Raw genomic sequence first — 21228 nt, 5'->3', positions numbered from 1 at the left:
TACCCCTCTTCAGCCCACTTTATTCGCGCAGTGAACAAAATTATTCTCGAATAGCTGGGTTTGGGTGATTGAAACTGTCACGCAACCAATTAAAAGTTATTTGCAACGTTAACCAATGATGGCATTAATATTTTATATAAGTATTCGTACATGCGAATTCTATGTGGTGGAACTTCGTTAATAGTAGACATAGCTTACTCTAATCCCATTACCTAAGTTCCATTTGCAATGCCAGATATTTGTATTTTGAAAATAAATGACCCCTGTTATGTTAATGCTAATTAAACTATTGGGAGTCTTCTCACTCGGTATTGTGCTTGTCTCCCCGAAAAAACATTTCGCCTCACATTAATCACAGGTTGTGTGTAGAAACACGATCATTAAATAATTATCTCAGTGTGTTGAATAATTGCATTATGTAAATGTCAATGGCATGGTTCAGTGGGCATAAATCATCACTCTTTGGAAAGCCGCCCAATCAATATCATGCAAAACATTTATTCGGCTATTGCTGCCATGGGGAGGATTAGCATCTTGTGTCGCACAGTTAGATCAAAGAAAGGTGACCCCATTGCAAATATTCTTCTTCGATTCATCCTATTAGATACATGTTATTCGCTTCTTCATTCAGAAGACAAAAAAACTCACAGTACTTTATAGAATAAACTTTGATTTCTCCTGGACAGATGTGAGCACAGCTCAGCGTTGCTACTTGCTATCGCGCAATTTTTAGTGAATATCTTTTACTTCGCCACCTGTCATGCACCCCTATTCGCCTTTCATGTTGTCAGGCATTGTATAATTGCATTTTAAAATGACAAAAATGTCTGGGGCTTTGCAACTACAGCACTATTCATTTTAAGGGTTTTGCACGTATAAGAGCCGTACAGAGAATTCAGGTGAGTGTATTAGAAATTCTGGGAAAGGTGGAAAAAAAGTAGACTGGAATGTTGTCGGAAATATTTGGTGTAAAACAGCAGTTTACCTGTGGAATTCCAAAAGAGTTCACCCCTATAATGCATTGAAGGTGTAAAAGGTGTGTCGCATAATTTTGTGGCAACTCATGAACGCATGTCCGCGTGTCATGCTCTCGCAAGCGAGCATTTCCTCTGGAGGTCAAAATGTCACGAAAAAATAGATGACCTCACGTAGCATGTATAAATGGGAATAGATATAGAATTTTTCCCAATTCATTCGCACATACACACACGATATTCGATTTTTCACGGAGAATCCGAAAGCGTGGTCCCACTTGAATTATAAAATAGCGTCTGCTGATGAAAGCCCATCAATTGTGAATTTCTCAACTGTACGCTTCGCTGGCCATCTTATCACTGACTCGCACTTGTGGTTGGGAAATTGGAGCGATCAACGAAAACTATCTTATGACTTCTTCTCATATTATTTAACTTTCCAACTGCAATTTTATTGCACTCAGCTACATCCTCCTTTTTGCCGAGGAAATTATTACACTCTGGTGGTTTCCCGTTGTTTTCCGGAAGTGACTTGGAAGCAATGTATTACATAGAAGAATGTGCGCCAAATGTGCTTTTTTGTCGAACATTTTTTTCCTGCACCGTGAAACTCGATACCTTCACCGCAGGTCGATGGGCAAAGGGGCGAGAGAAATTATTTATTTTCTCAAGTAAAGCCCCACAATAGAGGTGGGGTTGCTCATTGAGACCGTGCCTCAAATGGGCTGCCATATTACTTCAATAAAACTGATGTGGACAAATTTATAATTAGTTTTCCAGTATTTTGAGCTCCTATTACTGAAACACACCATAATCTCTGTGACTAATTTAAATTAGAGCAAAATTGAGTGTTAACATTTCCACACATCCAGCTGGCACAACTTTAAGGACATGTAGCTGTTTATGGAGAAAATCCTTAAGGATTTTCTCATGTGTTCAGAGCAATGTACAGCCCTATACATAATCTTTGTAATGCGATTACTAAAATGGAATTGTGTTGTGTGAAAATAGAAAAGGAAAATACTTTCATTGTGATGTTACATATATAGTTTTTCGGCAGCTTATTTATTTTCAGGCGATACATATCACAGAAAAGAGAATTGGAAATGTCGATTAATCGCATACTCACAAATCGCAATTTAAAAGAAAATACCATGAAGCTTTCGCCGAAGAAAGGATGAAAAAATGCAAAATGTGGAAAAAGGCTATTTCCAAAATTGCCAACACGTTTAAAGGACGCGAAGGACGTGATAAAGCGAAACGCGCAAAACGCTAAGCAGAACGATTCGTTAAGAAGTGACACCAAATACAGAAACCCTTCAAATGCAGTAATCTGTGCTAACTTCAGTGTATAAACATAACCCTAAAATTGCAACCTTTTTGTGAATATCCCAAAGTTTTCATTTTGGAAAAATTGCAATGGAACTGAATTTCTAAACGTGTTAGACCTCAAGCAATTGCTAGAGATAAATCTACAGGGACTTTTCGGCCGCGTGAATATAAATCAAGGTGAGAGAAAGCGGATGAATTGCGTCGTCAATTTTTCTCTGTGCCACCCAACAATCGTCCTCGGAATGTGGCCAGCAAAAAGTATTGCAATGGAGTCTTAAAATGGTGTGAAAAGCGAGGAAAGTGACATAAGAGGAGGCTTTATTGCATTGGTTTCTAAATCTGTTTCTATATTTGTGTAATTTCAGTTCCGGAAACTATTCAGTTCCTTTGGAAGCATCTTTTAACGCGAGCTTTTGGAGCACGCGCGTGTCATACGAACGGGTGAGGAATTGATCGATCACCGGACAGTTAGAACTGCTGCTGGGAAAACGCAGTATGTCATACGCTCCATGTCAAGATTCACGTTAGATCGCACGAAATTAGCTGGGGCGCATCCAGTGATGGTTGCGGCGGCTTCTGTATAGACTGCGGCAAACGTGAGTAACGTCTACGCTTGTTTGAGCCCTCAATACTTTGCCCAACAGTTGGACTTTTGCGTTTGTAAGACGTCTTACCAGTTCCGACGTCAATATCGACCACAGCGCCTCCACGGACATGACCGCCGCGACCACGAAGAGTTCCAGAGGCCGTCGGAGCATTTCTTTATCTACGGCCGCTGACCGTTAGGAATCACGTTATCCAGAACTTCTGCTGACATGCAATCGCGGCCACTTGATTGGCTCTGACTTCCATTAATTTGGCGCACATTGGAGCCGCTGGAACACTGATATGCAGCAATTAAGTCTGCATAAGACACTTCTTCCCACAAATTTTCCATACCTTGTTCTTTTTTTCCTTGTAGAATGACAGGCGAAAATACTCGCGACTTCAGTCTCGGTGGGTTTCCTCACTACAATGCCAGAGTGTGAAATTTTAGGGTTACCAGAACAAAATTTCGATATCTTGTCGGCCTGAATTATCGGGGTTTTTTCTGAAAAAGAAAAAAAAGGAAACTGATTTTGAATTAATTTATATGTATAAAATACAAATATTAATCTTTACCGGGCTCTGGTTGGTTTCGCTCAGCTGAAATGTATTCTATAATGGCCTAGGTGAGCGTTTAGTTTGAAATTACTATACCTCTGAGCCCACAGTGCAAAATATATATTGTCAACCAATTCTGTCTTAAGACGAGTGCACTGAGATACATACAATGGAGTATACTGAATAAAATCTAGGGAAATGGAAAAGTTGTTTGCCACAAGAGGGGGTCCTCGTAAAAGTTTTCCAATCAACGTTCCCCAAACTGAGCCTTTCGTAAAATCTCCTATAGACCGAAATCTCATACAATTTACATTAGCGTGTATCACCTCAAAAGCTAAGAGCACAGCTCCCAGAGACACTATTACGAATTCGCAGCTGGATTGAGATGTGCATGAAACGAGAAATGTTTAAGTACTATAATTTTATCTGGAAATGGCATCTTATATGTTAAATTTTTCCACTGAATTTCTTATCTCTTTAGCTAGATTCATAGCATTTTGGCGATATTTTGCTAAATTGAATTTCATGTTAGTTGAGAAAGTGGACAATTTTTTACATTTACATAAAATATACTTTTGCAATATAGGTATTTGGCAACTTTGACTTTTTACAACAAAAATTTTATGTACAAAATTACACCGTCGCTGCTAAGTTCCACTTTAATGAGGTGATGTCTAAATTCTCAATTTTCCCACAGCGCACAAGCGAATTCATAAAGAGTGGAAGTAATTAAAAGTTTATGCAGGGAATAATTCTAAATTGATACAGCAAATATGGGGGTGTTTGCATCAGTCTGCACACAATGGAGTTTCCTCATATTACATTGCACCAGATATTTATGATCAAATATGCACTTTACCCAGAGTTCCGATTTAGAATCTTCAGCTTTTAATAACACAATGTAGCATAAATATACTTGAAATAGTAAATCTATGTAGAGCGAAATGCAAAATTCATGATTCAATTTAACAGTTCTTTATAGAAGTTCTACTGGAGTTTGATCATGTACATATGTATGATATTAAAATTGTTACATACATATTGTATTACCTCAGCTACAAGTATTTTGACTGCAGGATCACCTGGTTGAAACTCGAGGGTGGATGGACAGAACGACTGTTGGGACTGATGGGAATCGGTGAATGAGGACGTGTTCTAAAAGGGTTTCGCTAATCGTGACTCATAAATGAGACAATCACTTTATAAGTCGCCACATTGAATCTACAGGAGTTCCTTCACGTTGCTTTCAATTTGTAGTGTATAAACTATTTTCAACTATAATCTGAAGAGAATTTATTTTCTAAAGTGGAGTAGAAAGGAATACCTGATATGAAATATTTCAATCTGCATGCTTGCTCAATCTTTGCAGCATATACACATACGTACGTGTGTATATGCATTAATGTCTATAACAATTCGCGGATTTACAAAATTCCTCTCACAGTGAGCAAATTTAATTGAATATTTTCATGTTGGCTGGCGCAGCCTGAGAATAAACTGAGGATTTTCATTCCATGTTTCATTTTCATTGCATTGTAGCAATGTGCAAATTATTATTGCAATTTTAGACCAATAAAATATAATGCGATTATGATTTATTGGAACGATCAATCTTCATTATGACGATGAATCGCTAATTAATTATTGCATTTCAAATGCTGTGCTCGAATTCAATTATCGCACGTAGTGCCTAATTAAATTCTTTACTGGTTGGTAAGGCAATAGAGATTCTAAAACTAGAAATACGAATGAATGTTAAAATCCGAATTGTCTGCTATCAATCATTTATGCGGAAAATTTTTATGCCAGTTGGAATATTTTTTGGTCACGGATGTTTCCCTTTCGCATATCTGTATTTCTCAGCTAGAGAGAAAGGATTCAATAAATTACGCCATGATGACGGTTCATAATTCTCTAAGGATCCCGATTTCCGCAGAAAAATACTTTTCAGGAGGGTAGATGTGGCTGAGAGATTTGCTGAATGCTAAAAAGATTGGAAAATAAAATTTAGAAAAATTACCATAGAGTATTGGATTACCTTTTCACGCCACTGCGTGTCTTCAATTTATCGATCACGCTAGAGCTTTAAGTTCTTATACAGATTCCGATCTAAAGCGTTTACAATTGAGGCTATAAATCTCGAATTGGAAGCTTCAATCCCCTTTTCAGTCAGCAAAACATATGATGTTATTTAAATGGCACAATCTCTTGATTTAGATATCACAAGAACACAGTGACAGAAAATTTTTCCCCAGACAAAAATACATTGATTGCTTGGGTGGCAACGGATTTATTGAGTGTCGTTAAGCTGATAATTTCTGTATCTGAAATATGATTTAAGTCTCATTGGCTGTTGGCGTCAAATATTAATATCTCTGCCATGTATAAAATTGCGATATAAAATCGCGATGGTGATGTACTGAATTCCATGCTGAATTGTTTTTGCGTACATGCCAATAAAAATCTATTGATGAATTCCCAAGTTTATTGCAGACATTTTCAATGAATTGGCTCAACAGTGTTTTACGCCCTCGAAATGGTCATGGACTAATGCTCGAGTTGTGTTCTCTCACCCATTAACATATAAGGCACTTAAATATTAATAAAATATTCGATGTAACAGCATTTTGAGACGTCTTAAGAGGAAAGAGTTTGTCTTTTTATGTGCATAAAGCCACTTGATGCGAGTCAATGTTCCACTTGATTGTCTATTGAATGAGTTGACAGACATTAACTCTGAACGACTATTGATTTCTTGATTCTATTGATGAATTTGCAGGGTCTCTATTGGCCCTTTATAGCCTCACTTCCATTGCAATGGCAATTGATTTTTCAACATAAAGTGAGAAAATTAAATTTCCATTAATATTGCAACTTAATTTTCACCGAAGAAAAATAGACAATGGAAAATTTTAATTTCAGGACATACAATTGGAAAATGTGACGTTCATGGTGGTTGGGAACAAAAGCTTCAATATACGTAATTCAAACTGTTTGGTTAGTAAACAGAACTAAACTTTCCCATCGTAAAGATGTGCAATGTTTTCTACATTAATTTACATCCGCAGCAAGGAGAAAGGCAAAGTATCATGAAAATTCGGTGTATGTTTGTACATTACGTGGAAATAGCAGTTGTATGTGGCGGATTTGGAATTGTCATGTCATTCCACAGTCAACCATGCCGTCTGTGAGGAAATGTGCGCATTTGAAAATACATCTTCTATTCGACCCCAAAAACCACGACATTCCCACTTTCCATACTCTGTAAGAATTCCAACCATAGTGCTGGTAACAGTTGCAGTCACCATTCAACCCTCTGGCTTATGTACATTTCAGGGGCCTTATTTTTGCGAGCTGCGCGTCTCTCCACAGAGGGCTTTTCCTCTGTGCCACCGAGAGCCAAGGTGGGGCCGTACGTATGTGTGGAGATTATGCGGAATTTTTAATTCTGGCAGTCGAAAAAATGCAGATATCCGCCGGAAAAAAACATGCAATATAGCACATTTATTCATTGTGAACATGCTCACAGACACGAGTGTAGAACATTGTAAGTTCGTTATCAATTCCGAGTGATATTTCAGTATATGGTCTCACTCAAAATAAATGCAAATTTTCCGTCTGTAGCCCGAGCATTACTTCCACACTTGCTCCTCCGGCTTCGACGTAACTTGGTAGAAAAATTCCAACACTTGTAGTGCTGAAATGTTGGGCCAGTGACTCCTGTAAAAGAAAGACACGCACGAGAAATAATCACATACTTGCTCTCAAGCAATTGTAAGAAGAAGTCCATCAGTTCAATTAGTTCTGTGCAAATTCATCTATAGTCTTTAAACATTTTACAACAATTTGACGAACGACTGTGGATTTATTTCAGAAGTCACTGATGCATTGTTCGAAATTTCTTCCATATAAGTGAGCGCATTTCACTCCTTGAATGGGTGTTTAAAATTAATTTCCCGACATAGAGGAAAAGTTTTACAGATAAAAAGTTGAAATAGGGAAATTTATGTTATTACATATATGTGTGGCATTACAAATACGATACAAAGAGGTGCTCATCCTTTGTTGATACTCTCGCCCTGCACAGCAATTTTTATTTTTATTATACACAAATATATTTTTTGCACATTCTCCAAGGCACCCGCCATAATGTTCCTGTTGTTGAGCTTTTCTATGTTGTATGTTTTATTACCTTTTCGCTGGTAGAAACATTTAAGAATAATCGATTCGTATTTCAGCAATAAATTTTCTATGCGGTATAACTCGCATATGAATGTAGAAGGCGATAAACTTTTTATTACCTTTACGGAAAATAATGATAAATGCGATCAATGGTTATATGCGTGTGTGTGGATATATATAAACAATTTTTATGTTATCCTGCAGCTTTTTCTCCGCCAATCTTACATAAATAAATATTTGAGCTAATATTATTGTCAATACGTCGGTAATGCGATTTTAATGCAAATACAAGACGGGATGGGGGCACGTCAGCTCGCGATGTATACAAGTATTTTGGCATTATATCACGACGTGATAATCATTGCTTCATACCGCGTGTAGCGACGAGGCTCACCCCCAGAAATACATCTTAATGAGCTATTAATTACCTATTAAAAATAACATAATCGGCATCACGGGCTAACAAGGTATGAATGTCTTCAATCATTGTAATCCACCTCACCTGCTGTTTGCTCAGTATATATTTCCAACTTGTGCTTTGTTTACTCTTCAACTTATATTTCGGCATACATAAATGGATATTTATGTCAATACGGTAAATATTTTCCCCAAATATGTGACATAACATTTACTTGCCAACCATGAACAATCGTTACATATTTAATGCATGAAAAACGAGAGGCGAACCCTTTCCTTAAGTATAATTAGATGAGCCAGGAGCTGCGCTGGGACTACTCTAAATCGATTTAGAGGGTCATCCGTCCGAATTCTAAACGACGGCCGTAAAATCTATTCTCTTGCTTTATTCAACAGTAAAATTTTATATTTTCCCGGGAAAATATGGGCCTCCATTTTCAAATAAGTAGCTTGTCCTCTGAGGTGCTTGATGATATCCATAAAGACCCGCCGGTTCAGAGAAACGATTTCCGTTTATTTGAACATGGAGAATTTTCGTCTGCGCCTCTGTTGGCATTCGAAAAATTAGGAATCCCAAATGTTCATTTCATCTCGGTCGTATTGACCATCTAAATACTTCATGTGTGTACAGTTAATGTGAAGAGAGCAGAGTTGAGAGGTAAATATTGACTCTGTACCTCTTTTCGGATACTTCCTGGGTAAAATCCGCTCAAAGGCTCAAATTTTCGATCAAGGACTCAAAACGGTTATGGTGTATTTTTGTGTTTTACTCCCATCCAAAGTTAGTTTCTCTACGAGAAATCCCCGAATAAACCCGTGACTGTGATCTCCTGTGGAATTAGTGAGTATTATCCTTTGGGGTTGAGAGTTTTCCAAAATACACTTGTGGTAACTTTTTCCTGCAACCGTTGTTCTCTTTTGCATATTCGTAAACACGATATCATTCTCGATTTTGAATGATACTGGATATGAATACATTTCATATCTTTTTGTATATATTTCAATACAAATGTGTTGAGAGAGTTTCATTGGTTTTATTTTTTATATATAAGGTGTGTTGAGATTTTAGACAATGAAATCGGATGTATTTCATATTTAGAGCAAACTTTCTGGCCAAAGCCGCATGTTTCCTGACTGGGGATTTCTTTTTGCTTCTTAAATTACATTACACCGTCGGTTCAGCCCCATTTTCTTCATATCTATACCTAACATGTGTTTGGGTGTAGTGAGACTAATTCTCACCACTCTGAATACATATTTTAAACTCCACTAAAAGCTTCCTCTTATCACGCAAACAAATATCGTGCAACTTTCTAGGAACGAACGATATAAAGTTATTATTATATCTGATGAAATGGATGGTGATGAATACCTTGCAGGTGTTGTTTTCCTTTTTTCGGCAAGTTCACCCTGTCAAACAAAATGGTATATTACGATATTTCCATGTAGAGAAGGTACAACGCCTGGAGTACGGGAAAACTTTATTTCCATCATCGTATTGATTGTGCTTGAACATTTGGTGCTCGTAAAAAAGGCAATCTGTACCCGCCAGAGAACACACAGAACAAGTTGTAATCAGTCAAATTGGTGATTTGCGTGTCATACATCGCACAATCTATGTATATGCTTTGCTAAGTGTAGTATGTAAGTGCTCATAAGAAATTCATGTAACACCATTAAGTAATCTAGTACAAGATTTTCCCAGTAATTACCATGGTCGGTGGGCAATACTATGGGCCAATATAGTGAACTTTTTTCGCACTTAAATTCACTTTACATAGAACAAGGGTGCGGGGGTGAGAAAGGGGCGCGACTGTGCTGCCCAAGTGGTACCTTTTGGGCGCGACGCATGTGAAAAGTGGTTTGAAAAATATTAATGAGCTTATTTTTTGTCATATGAAAAATTGTACAGCACAGGGGATTGAAATACACTAGGAGATCGGTGAACATTGTAGTTTTGGGCTTCTACATGTAATTTATGATTTGAAATTCGAAACGAAATGCCAATTAATCATTTACATGGACATTAAAAGCATGGTGTGCACCGTGTGGTGATGTTATGTATGGAGAATGCGAAGGCTTGACTTGTCAGATGGGTGGTGTGTGTGTGGAAAAATTGCATCATTTTGTATGATTCCCCCCCCATATACATAGTCGTAATACAGAGGAAAAGGGGTTGGCTATGGTGGGAGGCAGAGATAAAAACGTCGAGGACAAATTGCGAAATTGACAATTTTTTGCACAGGAGACATCACGTAATACAGCACAATAGAGCGATGATGGAAGATGACAAATGACAGCATTTGCTTTTATTGCGATCATGGCTTCATGACTCCACGGGTGGATTGCACATTTTGATGGTGATTATTATTTTTATAATACGCTACTGTGTTCCGAGTAAGTGTGATTTCTGTCGCCACATCCGAGCTTCCCTTCCAAGGATGTGCCTCACGTTGGCTTCCCTGAAACCCGACGTAATTGACAAACTGTGATGTGAAACTACCAAATTGGTAGAAAGAAAAAGAAATTGTTTTTGGGATCCTCGATTTTCAATGAGAATTTTTATGCTCTCATTTTGGCCTATAAAAGGTTGAAAGGGAAATTTTCCGGAATTCATTATTATGTATTTATAAGAAAAATGCTGTATAGCTTCGTAAATACTTACCATAACCGCAATCAAGAAGAAATTATACAATTGTAGGAAATCACCTGGAACTCCAATTCGGCGATCGAATGAGGTCAGGTAAACAAAAACAACTCCTATTGCGTTGCAAAAACTTCTTAAAATTTAACCATTTAATTGAGCTTTAAGATATTGGTAATTTCTTCGGAATTGAACATCAAATGCCGAGCTGAAAAGTGACAACGTCTGACTTCTCTGTCAAAGAAATCCAAATTGCTTTGGATGTCGCTAGTCTGGGGGTGTATTTAAGGGAGAAAGTTTCTCTTTTCGATTAGCGAGACAAAAATTGGCCCTCCAAATACGCAGTTTGTTTTGCAGGGCGGCAGGCGTGTAATAATAACACTCCATGCCACGATGCAGCGTACGTATAAAGTAACGCTAATCATAATGATGTTCCACATTCATTAACTGGATTATTCAGGCGAATTATAATTTACATTGAAGCGTTGCGTCGAGTGTATATGTCAAGTTAACGAATACACAAAATACACTAAACTTGAATAATTTCACACTCGAGAAAATTCATGTAACTTTACTCATGGCTTTTACAAACAACGAAATACAAGTAAATTAGCTCCGTATGGCAAACAATACGGAATAGAAAAAACAAATACAAACAAGGTGAAGCTTATTAAACTTCCCCCACAGACCGGCATGTTATATATGTTGTGCAAATATATTTGTTGTAAATTAAAAGAGGTGATCAAGACAGATGGATCTAATTTCCAACGATTTTATCATATTAGACATGCTTGTAGAGCAATTAGGATTTTTTTCGTCACCTCTCGCTAACACTTCGCACAAGAAAATTATTTTGCACAAAAACTTTGCTCTCATACACCAAGTCTAGCTTCCAAATGAATGCATAAGGGAGGTAAGAAATGGGTGGATAACTAGGTGAATGGGTGGGTTGGTAGACAAATTTAATTCTACACACAAAGCTTCTGTTAAGCTCTTACATTTATATGCTATGGTTATCCTATTAGAAACTGTCTGTTAAGTGCAAAGAGGAGTCACATAGGATAAATAGAATGGCGTTGGAAGGGGTTTATGTATTTTTCAATGCGCACACACATACCTTGAGCAAAATTACATTACCACATACAGAGAATTTTCATGGCGGAATTTCCTAAATTAAATATTGCAAAAGAGTCATTGTGTGATATAATTTGTTTACTCATCTTCCTTATTTCAAATCTGCGGCGAAGCTGTCTCCCGCGACTTTTCCCACCCTTCGTTGCCGCCTCGCCCACAACATGCCATGATGCTGGCGGCGATAAATTTTCGAATTTTCAATGAGAGAGTAGAAGGAGGAAGCAAGTTAAAATGACTTATTTTGCACCAAATTTATTGGCCAACTTCTTTCAATTTGCTCCGCACGAATTTCCACAATTGGCGCTGAAAAGCTCTCTCACTGGAAATATTTTAATCGATTCCTGATTAAGAGGACATTAATCACGCATTGAGGTATTGACACAAATTCTGCGACACGTTTAATCTTCCGGGAAGAGACAAGAAGGCAAGAATTAGTCTGCGTGATAAACAGTCAATTATCTGATACAAATGGAGAATCAAACACTTCTCAGCCAGAATCGTCACCTTGATGTTCACCTTTAGAGAAATGTTGGTATATAATGTCAAGTTGATAGCTTAAATATCGCGCAATTGGTGCATTTTGAGCATTCGCAAGTGATTTTTTTCATTCCATATTTGTCTCACAATCTAGAAAATAAAATGGAATAAAAAACAGTTTTTTTTTTATTAAAAAATGAATTTTATATAATTGAATTATAATTTTTTTGAAGCAAAGCGTTGTCAAAATTAGTTTTATGCCATCAGTGGATTAATTATTCAAAAGGATACCGTTAAAAAGCACGAGTTCCTATTCGATAAAGGAGTCTGTTCTGATTTATTAGAGTCTCTTTAAGTATATGTTAACACGAATTGTTTAATTTGCTAATTGACTTTTGAATAATTGATGAGAATGAACATTTGCGGCCATAAATCTTTTCCCTATTGCCAATTAATTGTGGGATAATTTAAAAGTCACACTCTTGCATAGTCAGAGTCGGTATATCGTGATAATGCTATAAAATATACATTCACATTTACCAACCCCGCCTCCGAAGCTCGACAGATTGTGGGCCTGGGACATCTGAGAGCTTTAGGCAGGATAAATATTTTCTTATAGGGATTCAGTTTACAAGAATGTTCAATGTCGTAACATATCGGAAAATGTAGAGTTACGTATCTTTGCATATACACATAATGCCCCCTGAGGAATAAAATAAGTGAGAGGGTTAGTTTCATGAAGGAAAGAGTGTCATGTATGGTTGATGGGATAGAGAGATAGGGTATAAAGAATATCCCAAAAAATAGATATACGAGTATATAAATGGATATCACACTGTGTACACACTCGAGGGATTACATATTCACGATTTTACGCATCATAACTTGAAATATTTGATTCCTTGTTGGTTTCTCTAAAGCTGAGAGTTTTATGTTGGGCCAGATTTCTGGTTCATAGAATTACCATTTTTATTATAGTTTCGCACGTCAGTTTTCCTCCCCTTGTGCCTATATTTTACCCACTACGGCTCACCCTTTTTCCGGGGGTAACATAATGAAAAACTGATTATACTAGCTGTACCGGCTGAGATTCTCATATGAAAGCCATCACTTATCGTATATGCATATGATGGGAGTCGGGAGAGGGTAGGCAGAGCCTAGGCAGAAAACTAAGGGATCTGCGTAGCACAACGTGTGTTCATCAGGCAGAAAAGAAGCCCTTTTGACCGGTTACGCGGGCGGAAGCCTGACAAGTGTTAACGGTGCAAACAAGGTACGAGAAAGGGCTAAAAGACACGTCACTCAAGGACCACCTTTCGCTGTACCCCTGATTGTACCTTATGTCATCATTGAGAATGTATGAAGTTCCTCTCATATTCTTGGTGCTAAACTTACCTTTTTAACGAGAAGACAGTATGTACTTTAATAGTATGTATTTGCGCTGAGATGAAACACAAACTTCATCCTTGATGAGCAATTTATGCTTATCAGCTGGCATTTTATTGCTCGCTCGCGAACATGGGGAGAGTGCTAAAAGATGAATGAATGCTTTTAATAAAAATATAAAAATTGCGCATTGTTGCAAATGACCAGGTAATCTGTCATCATTAGTATGTGAGAGAGAGATGTTAAGTCCATGATGGCCATACGGCAAATTTTGGAGAAGTAAACATAATTAATCAGTGCTGTAATTGACCATTATTCATCACTTATCTATTGCACTGGGCGCGTATTTTTGGTGGTGCGTGAATGGTGCAATAATTCTTTTCAGCCGTATCATGTCCGTGGTTTGAGGCGTGATGGTGGTTATTATTTAAAAGTGTTCGGGCTCATACTTGAAACCACGGCCACCACCGTTCGGGGAAATCTCCCAAATATTATTTATTCAAGAAGAGTGAAAAGAGCAATAATTTCGCAGAACCCAAATAATTTTTCAAACGAAACGACTTGCCATTTAACGGAAAATCCTATACAAATTATTTATAACACACTGTTGAGGAATTTACTGGAAAATGATTATTTCCTCTGTGCGCCCGAGAAATAAATAATGGTGAGTGAGGACGTCTGTTTTCTTGGTGTGGTAGCACATAACTTTTTCTCCTTATGTAATTCCGCCCTCCAAACAAGATACAATGAATATAAATTTTTCCAATTTGACTGGGCATGTAAAATACGTAATGCTGATTGATGTTGAGCTTTAAAGTATTGACACTTTTGAATAATTAGAGCACATAAATTACCAGCACCTTTTCTGAACCTCCTCATACAATTTATACCCTGACTGGCTCCTTGGAAGTTGAAGGAGTATAAAGTGTATGCTTGACAAATTGTCTAAATACCACATTCCATCACCTCCGCTTTCGATAGAGTTAGGTGGATATTATGCGTAGTCAAATACATTTTACACACATTTACCATCTGTCAAAACAAACCGCTCAATTAACAAACCCCAATCTGCTAAATGATCTTAAATATAAATGATTAATTAATATGAAGAGCTCTACTTATTCGCTAACATCATACATTTATCATTATCACTAAACACCCGAGCACAACGAGAGAATTTCCGAGTTTTGCTTGTCACTTTGTAACCTACGAGGTTTATGCTTGTAATTTATAGATCCTCTCATAATTCATTCATACCGTTTCATATCATACACAAATAATTCGCCAAATTATCTTATTATGCGCTCTCAATAAATTAATATCAAATTATCCACAATTCACCCATATGCTGCTCACTCTTTTTCCCGCCCACCCCAAATCCCTCCGCCCATTAATTTGAATATCTAGAATTGGGGGGCCAGCGAGTGTGCGTGAAATGGTAAAAATTATAACTTTAAGAAAAATGTTTTATTCTCACACGGCATACAATAAATATATATCACTTGGCTGTGAAGGTGAATGAAGGGCTGGGGCCGGAATGTGAGAGCCGACGAAGGGGGTGGCGGGAGTAATATGAGAAGTTTGCAAAAATTGAAAATATACATAAGTGGAGGCGTGGGTATTCTCACCCAAAAGACAAGGGAGGAAACGAAAGCGAAAAATTATCTGTCAAATAAATCATCTCCCTCAGTAAAATTGGAGAGGTGTGAAGAAAATTTTCGCATGGAATATATATTTTATTTGACGCACAAATAAACGCAATGGAGGGAATTCTCTATCGTCACGTTTCACCCACCGATAATCTACCAGACACAAATCAATCTGCACCCATACATCCTCCCACATCGTACCATCTGGCATGTGGAGGCAAGTATTTCGATATCTTTTATCTTATTTACGACTTACAATAATATAATGTTTTTATTTAACTCATATAATGGTTTTAAAGTATCGCAAGTCGTCTCACCCACCATCTGTGTGTCTGTAAAATCGATTCTGTAAAGTGTTTTTCAACCATATCTCCATTCAGGCACCATTTATGCGAATTTCTTCACTGTGGATTATCTTCATGGAATATTTAAGAAATTGCCCTCTCATTTGATGGCTCCATTCTTCCGCTCTGCTGGGAAATTTAGTCGCACAGGTTCGAATTGAAGTGAAAGAGAGAGTGAAAGCGTGTGGAAGTGGAGTACGGTGTCTAATCAAACACAAGGGCTACGATTTATAGAGAGGATTTAGGCTAAATGACCATTTATTCTATGGCTCGAAGTGGCCTTCCTAAATCTCCACTTGTCCTCTTTTTAGCAAAGTCATAAATTAACAAGTGTCGTGTACAATGCCCGCTAAACACTCTCTCCCATCAAATCTTTTGTCACTCTGGCGAAGCCATAGTTTTTCAATTTCGGAGTAAATTTATTTCACAACGTGTGCTAACTCTATTGCCATTTCTTTTCCCAAGAGCAGCTCTGGCTTCAGTGTTGCTGTCAGCGTGCTTCAAAGTTGCATCTGCCTTTGAAAATGCACACGCTATTCCCCTGACGTGGAGAGAAGTAGGACGATGGTTTCAAAATGTCCCAGCATTTCTAAGTTTCAACATATAGCACTACATAAATTTCTTACCGAAATGAACAGTGGTGAAAGTGTTTTTTTCACTCGTTTTTTAGGGCTGAAGGACTTGGTCGTGATATATTTTCCAGCTCTAAATCATATTATCTGGCTCTTTCTTGGCGGTTAGTGGTCTGATGGAAAATCTCAAGAGTCCATGCAATTTCACAGCCACCGAGTCCTGTTTAAAAATAGATTAAGTTCAACCTAGCGTAAAAACTTCTTCGAGTTTTACATACCACCCAAGTAATATGATATAAGATGAGATTCACCGAGAGAACTTTTAAATATTTATATATTCTCTGTCGCTCTGTGTGTGTGTGTGGTGGCAAAAAGGGACGCAAGAGCTTGGAGACAGCTTTAACACATTTAATTTGATGTTACATGCAAATAAAGATTTCTGTAGTAAATGCGCCACTTTCCAAATATAGCATCCGTCCTCGCCAGCCAGTGGAATCAAATGGCAGAATAGCTCCCAATAAAATTATATTATTTTACATTTTCTTGATGTGCCGAAGAATCAAATCTGCGGCTACACGAACATTCGACACAAAGAAAATACGAACTGATGACAAAAATCAATGATTGCAGATGAGAATTGGATATTACGCAAACGTGCCACGAATGGTAATAACGAATAATTTGGGGAATCAACTTCAAAATATACGTAGGAGACAGAGGAACTTATCAAAATATTTTTCTCCGCTCTGAATACAGAAGGATCGGCGGTACATTGATCTGACTCGTTTTTTCTTCTTCGATGTGACGTTCCTTTTCCACCTCAGCATTCTCAAACCTCCGCCGTGGCGCCGCAATGGCAAAGGCGAGCAAAGGAACACGTTCTATTGAGGAATCCTGTAAAAGTGTTTTTAATTAATGAATGAGTTTGGTTAAATTTTCCTACTTTATTGTATCCCACCCAAATGTAGACGATAAGTCTGTATATATTCGCAAACGTGTACATATATATCTATATGGTGAAAGTGTAATTATTTATTTGTGAGGGCGAAAGAATCTACTTTGGAGAAGTTTCATTAACCGCTCGTATTCCGGCGAAGGTTAAAGAAAATTATATATAGATGGGGTATTCAATCATTCAGTCAAGACTTTTTCATGTGATTGTCAGGTGAAACGAAGACTTACTTGATGTTGGGGGTAAAAAGGAGATAGTGAAACTACAGTGTAGCAAGTGAATCTCGTTTTTCCTCTGCTCTGTCTGATAAAACGACACACAGAGTGGGATGTGTTTTTGCAGTGAGACTGAGAAATTGGTATTTCATATCAAATTTCAGCCACAATTTGGAGCTAAAGTTGAAGATGAAAGAATAACGGGTTTGTCTGACACTGAGCAAATTAGGATTCTCCGTGGCATGTTACTAAAGGGAGTTGAAATGTAATTAGCAAGCCAAATGCGAATTGTGGCGAGGAAACTTTAAATTTGGGGAATTGTTGGTTTCATCTCAGTGTGGCGCTTAACAGGGTGAGTTGATGCCATTGAAAATCCAACGAAGTCTCTCACGGTTTATCTGCCATTTCTTTGTGCTGGAGTAAAAAATTTCGGAATTAGGTAATTGTGTCACATTCAATTGCCCCAAAGTCACGAAAAGACTAAAAGAGTTCACATATGATCCCTTGGAAAATCCAATAAATGTATTTTGTGGCGAAGAAAAGGTTCACAGAGGGAAACATTAAAGGACCAGACATGAAAGAGCAGTAAGTAAGAATTTAAAAATCTCAAAAAGTCTGGGAAAAGAATTTGAGTTAAATTTTTATCCTGTGAAATCTTTTGTGAGCCACAGTTATGTACTATGCGTGGCACATAAGCTCGAGCGCTTTCAAGGATGTACACGGAGATTCTCCAACTGAGTACGATTAGACGCCAATCCTTCCCACCCTTGCTCCATAGCCAATCTCCCCTTCGTCAAATCTTCACCCTTCTCACCCACTCTAATGTATTTCTTGTGGCTTGCAAATGCTGAGGATGTACACCTATTTGGATGTTAGGTATTTCACCCCTGAGTTAATCAACTAAATATTTAGACAACTATCAAATTTGCCAGAAGAGCAAACTTTTATTGCCTTCCATGGTGTTGAATGCTTGACCTCTGTCTCTCAACCTGAAGTCACATTTAGACAGGTGTATTGACATTTCCGTCAGGAGTGTACATGTTTTTTTAGCTCTCTGCAAATTCCGAGAAATCAACTGAATTATTATGCAATGTCTTAATGATTTATGGGTCAGCTACCCAGAAATCTCTTCGAATGTTTATCTTATTATATACGGATTGTAAAAATGCTCAATTGTTCTTTTTCCGGAAGGTCACACACATGACCTATTTTTGAACTCTCAGGTGGGTGAGGCTCAAGAACAAAACAAGGAATTTCGCAGAAAATTTATCTGTTTAATAACTACCACAGACGAATCTTACACATTTCAATGCGTTATCACGTACTTCGGTGCTTACTGGGGCATCTTTGTGAGCTCCAAACTCGTTAAGTAAATCATATAGCCAAATAAATCCGACGAAAATTTTCTCAATATCCTCGTAGTTAAAGTGAAAAAAAAATTAAATTATTGCAGCAAGAGAGACTGAAAGCGAGGTATATTGGCCATAAAGGAAGTTTACGAATGTAGCAATATTCACCATAGTGGAGTCAGAATCTAATATCTTTGCATTATCTTCGCATTCTCGGTGTATTCTTCGTGTATTACATTGATTCAAATAAAATTCACCATACATAATGCTGTGAAGTAACATTCACGGAACATCACATCCATAAAATTGGTCCTTTGGAAAATGTGTTCCGTTGTTTGTGTGCTCAATAGTTAGTAAGTTCATACACTGTAATACACACATTGTATTGTGTGTTTCCCTGGCAAACTATTATGGTGGACTAGCACGTATTTACATATATAAGTCACGTTCTCCTATAAAAATGCACTTTCTTTATACGCCATGCTTCAATGTTGCCACCAGTCAAAAAATCCATCCCATTCAATTCATCCGCCAGCCAGAGGAGAAAGCAAACTTATGAGATTGTCACGAAAGCGAGCATAATTCCAGTGATTTATGCATGCGTCAGTATTTTTACCATCCAATCAGAACGTGATTTTGAGCAAATACCATTCACTAAAATATGCACGTTTCCCCAAAAGCCTCTGATGCTACTTATAGTTTTGAGTCGATTTGCGAAATCAAAACCATTCATAAAACTCACTTTGCGGGAGAATTAAGCGTAAAACTTTTAATTAAGGGACTTTATTCACAATTTACTAGAACTTTCGGATTATTGGAATATGTGTATGTTTTGTGTACACATGAATGGCCAAAATCAGCTTCAATTCGTGCATGAGAGAATTGAGAATTACCCAAAATACACTCATTGGTTAAATGAATAAAATACTGGGACACTCAAAAAAAGCCATTAATGAGCTCGATTATTAAATTCTTTCTGCTGTCACTGAATCATCCCATCGCCAGAGAATATTTGCCATTTGATCCAGTGGCAATGATTCCAATAAAACCACCGAATTCAATTCGTCAACACATCAATATTAGCGAAATCACATGAATAGAGTGTTTTTTGTGCACCAGAAAAGCGTTGGTAAAAGTGATAATTCACGCTGAGCTGTGTGATTTTTCATTACTGCCCCAAAGTGTGTAATTTAGCGATGAATCATGCTGAACAGATCGAAATTATTATCAGGCTCAACCTTTTCTTCAATTTTGCTTACATTGTCATTTTGAAAATCAAGCAATGTGCCTTCTCACCTGCCTTTTTCATGTACCGACCTAATATTATCCACTCAAATTGTTATGTATAGTGCAGAGAAAGCTTGACTTTTATGTATTGTTTCAACTTTTCTCTATTTTCCAACAATTCCTCCTTTCAATGCTTACAGTGGGTGCCAAATTTATTTTACTTTATGGAAAAAAAATACTTATAATTCATATAGAATGTATGCTTTCTATAACAAATATATTTCACTTTTCAATATACTTACTTTAGAATTCCGTAAATAGTTTTCACGTCACTTTGCACAATCGGAAATTACGTATTTGTCTACGACTGTAAAAAGTCCCATAAAGAGAAGTTTTTGACTGGGAGTAGCGATTGGAATTTTCTCTCAAATTTTTATGCGGATTGATAGGCAATTGTGACATTTCTCAAATGCTAGAATTTGTCCAAAGCTGCAAATAGTTTTCCTGCAGAAATAAATGTCATTTCTATTGATTTTCTTTCTCATAAAAATGTTGATTGATAATTTGTGTGCTGCTGTTCTGAAAAGCTTTTTGCAATATTCACTGAAGCAAGAATAAAATTTCACATGAATATTAGCTGGATAGTTTTTCCGCACAATTCATTAAGACAAAAGTGGATATTTTTTCTCGCCCCAACTTTAGCTCTCTTTTCCCAGCTGCATCGGGGGTGTTTATACATAAATTTCAGCAGTACGCAGATGGGAAACTGTGCTGGGGTGAAAATTTAAATAGACAATGACATCCTCAACTAATAAAATAGTGCAAAAAGTGCACATAAAGAGAATTGAGATGGTGAATGGCTGGGGCAATTTTTTACTTTACACTCAGATGATGGTAGCGCCATTTCAGATTTTCACTTCATTACACTTTAATACTTTCATTAAAACTTTCCTCTCTCACCCAGTAGATTTTTCAGTGGGTCCCAGGCTCTATTCTCATTCCCGTGATTTATTTTTATATGATTGTACGTCGAAATCAAGACTGAGTAATCTATGTATGATGCACATTATGTGCTACCTTTCGAGTACATGCTAGTTAAGCGAGTGAAATTAAAATAAACGCTGAATAGGTACAAAGTCAACGCCGGGATACATAACAAGTTTCAGTTCGCAGAAGGACTCACAAATGTAAAATCACTTTTCCGGTAAGTTTAGTTTAATGTTAGTTTAGC

At 37.3% G+C, this 21228-nt stretch overlaps 1 long non-coding RNA gene across 1 annotated transcript in view; it reads left to right on the top strand.

Moving 5' to 3' along the window:
• The first annotated feature begins 2365 nt into the window (after window positions 1-2365).
• Window positions 2366-21228, top strand: part of LOC132259696 (uncharacterized) — a 51668-nt gene continuing 32805 nt past the window's right edge. The window contains exons 1-2 of the long non-coding RNA XR_009468323.1: window positions 2366-2483; window positions 2672-2902. This is a non-coding gene — a long non-coding RNA (uncharacterized LOC132259696). The remainder of the gene's footprint in view (window positions 2484-2671; window positions 2903-21228) is intronic.

Source organism: Phlebotomus argentipes, unplaced genomic scaffold (assembly GCF_947086385.1).
Source record: "Phlebotomus argentipes unplaced genomic scaffold, Phlebotomus argentipes genome assembly contig_6, whole genome shotgun sequence".
NCBI lineage: Eukaryota > Metazoa > Arthropoda > Insecta > Diptera > Psychodidae > Phlebotomus > Phlebotomus argentipes.
This window is presented reverse-complemented; position numbering and strand designations above follow the sequence as displayed.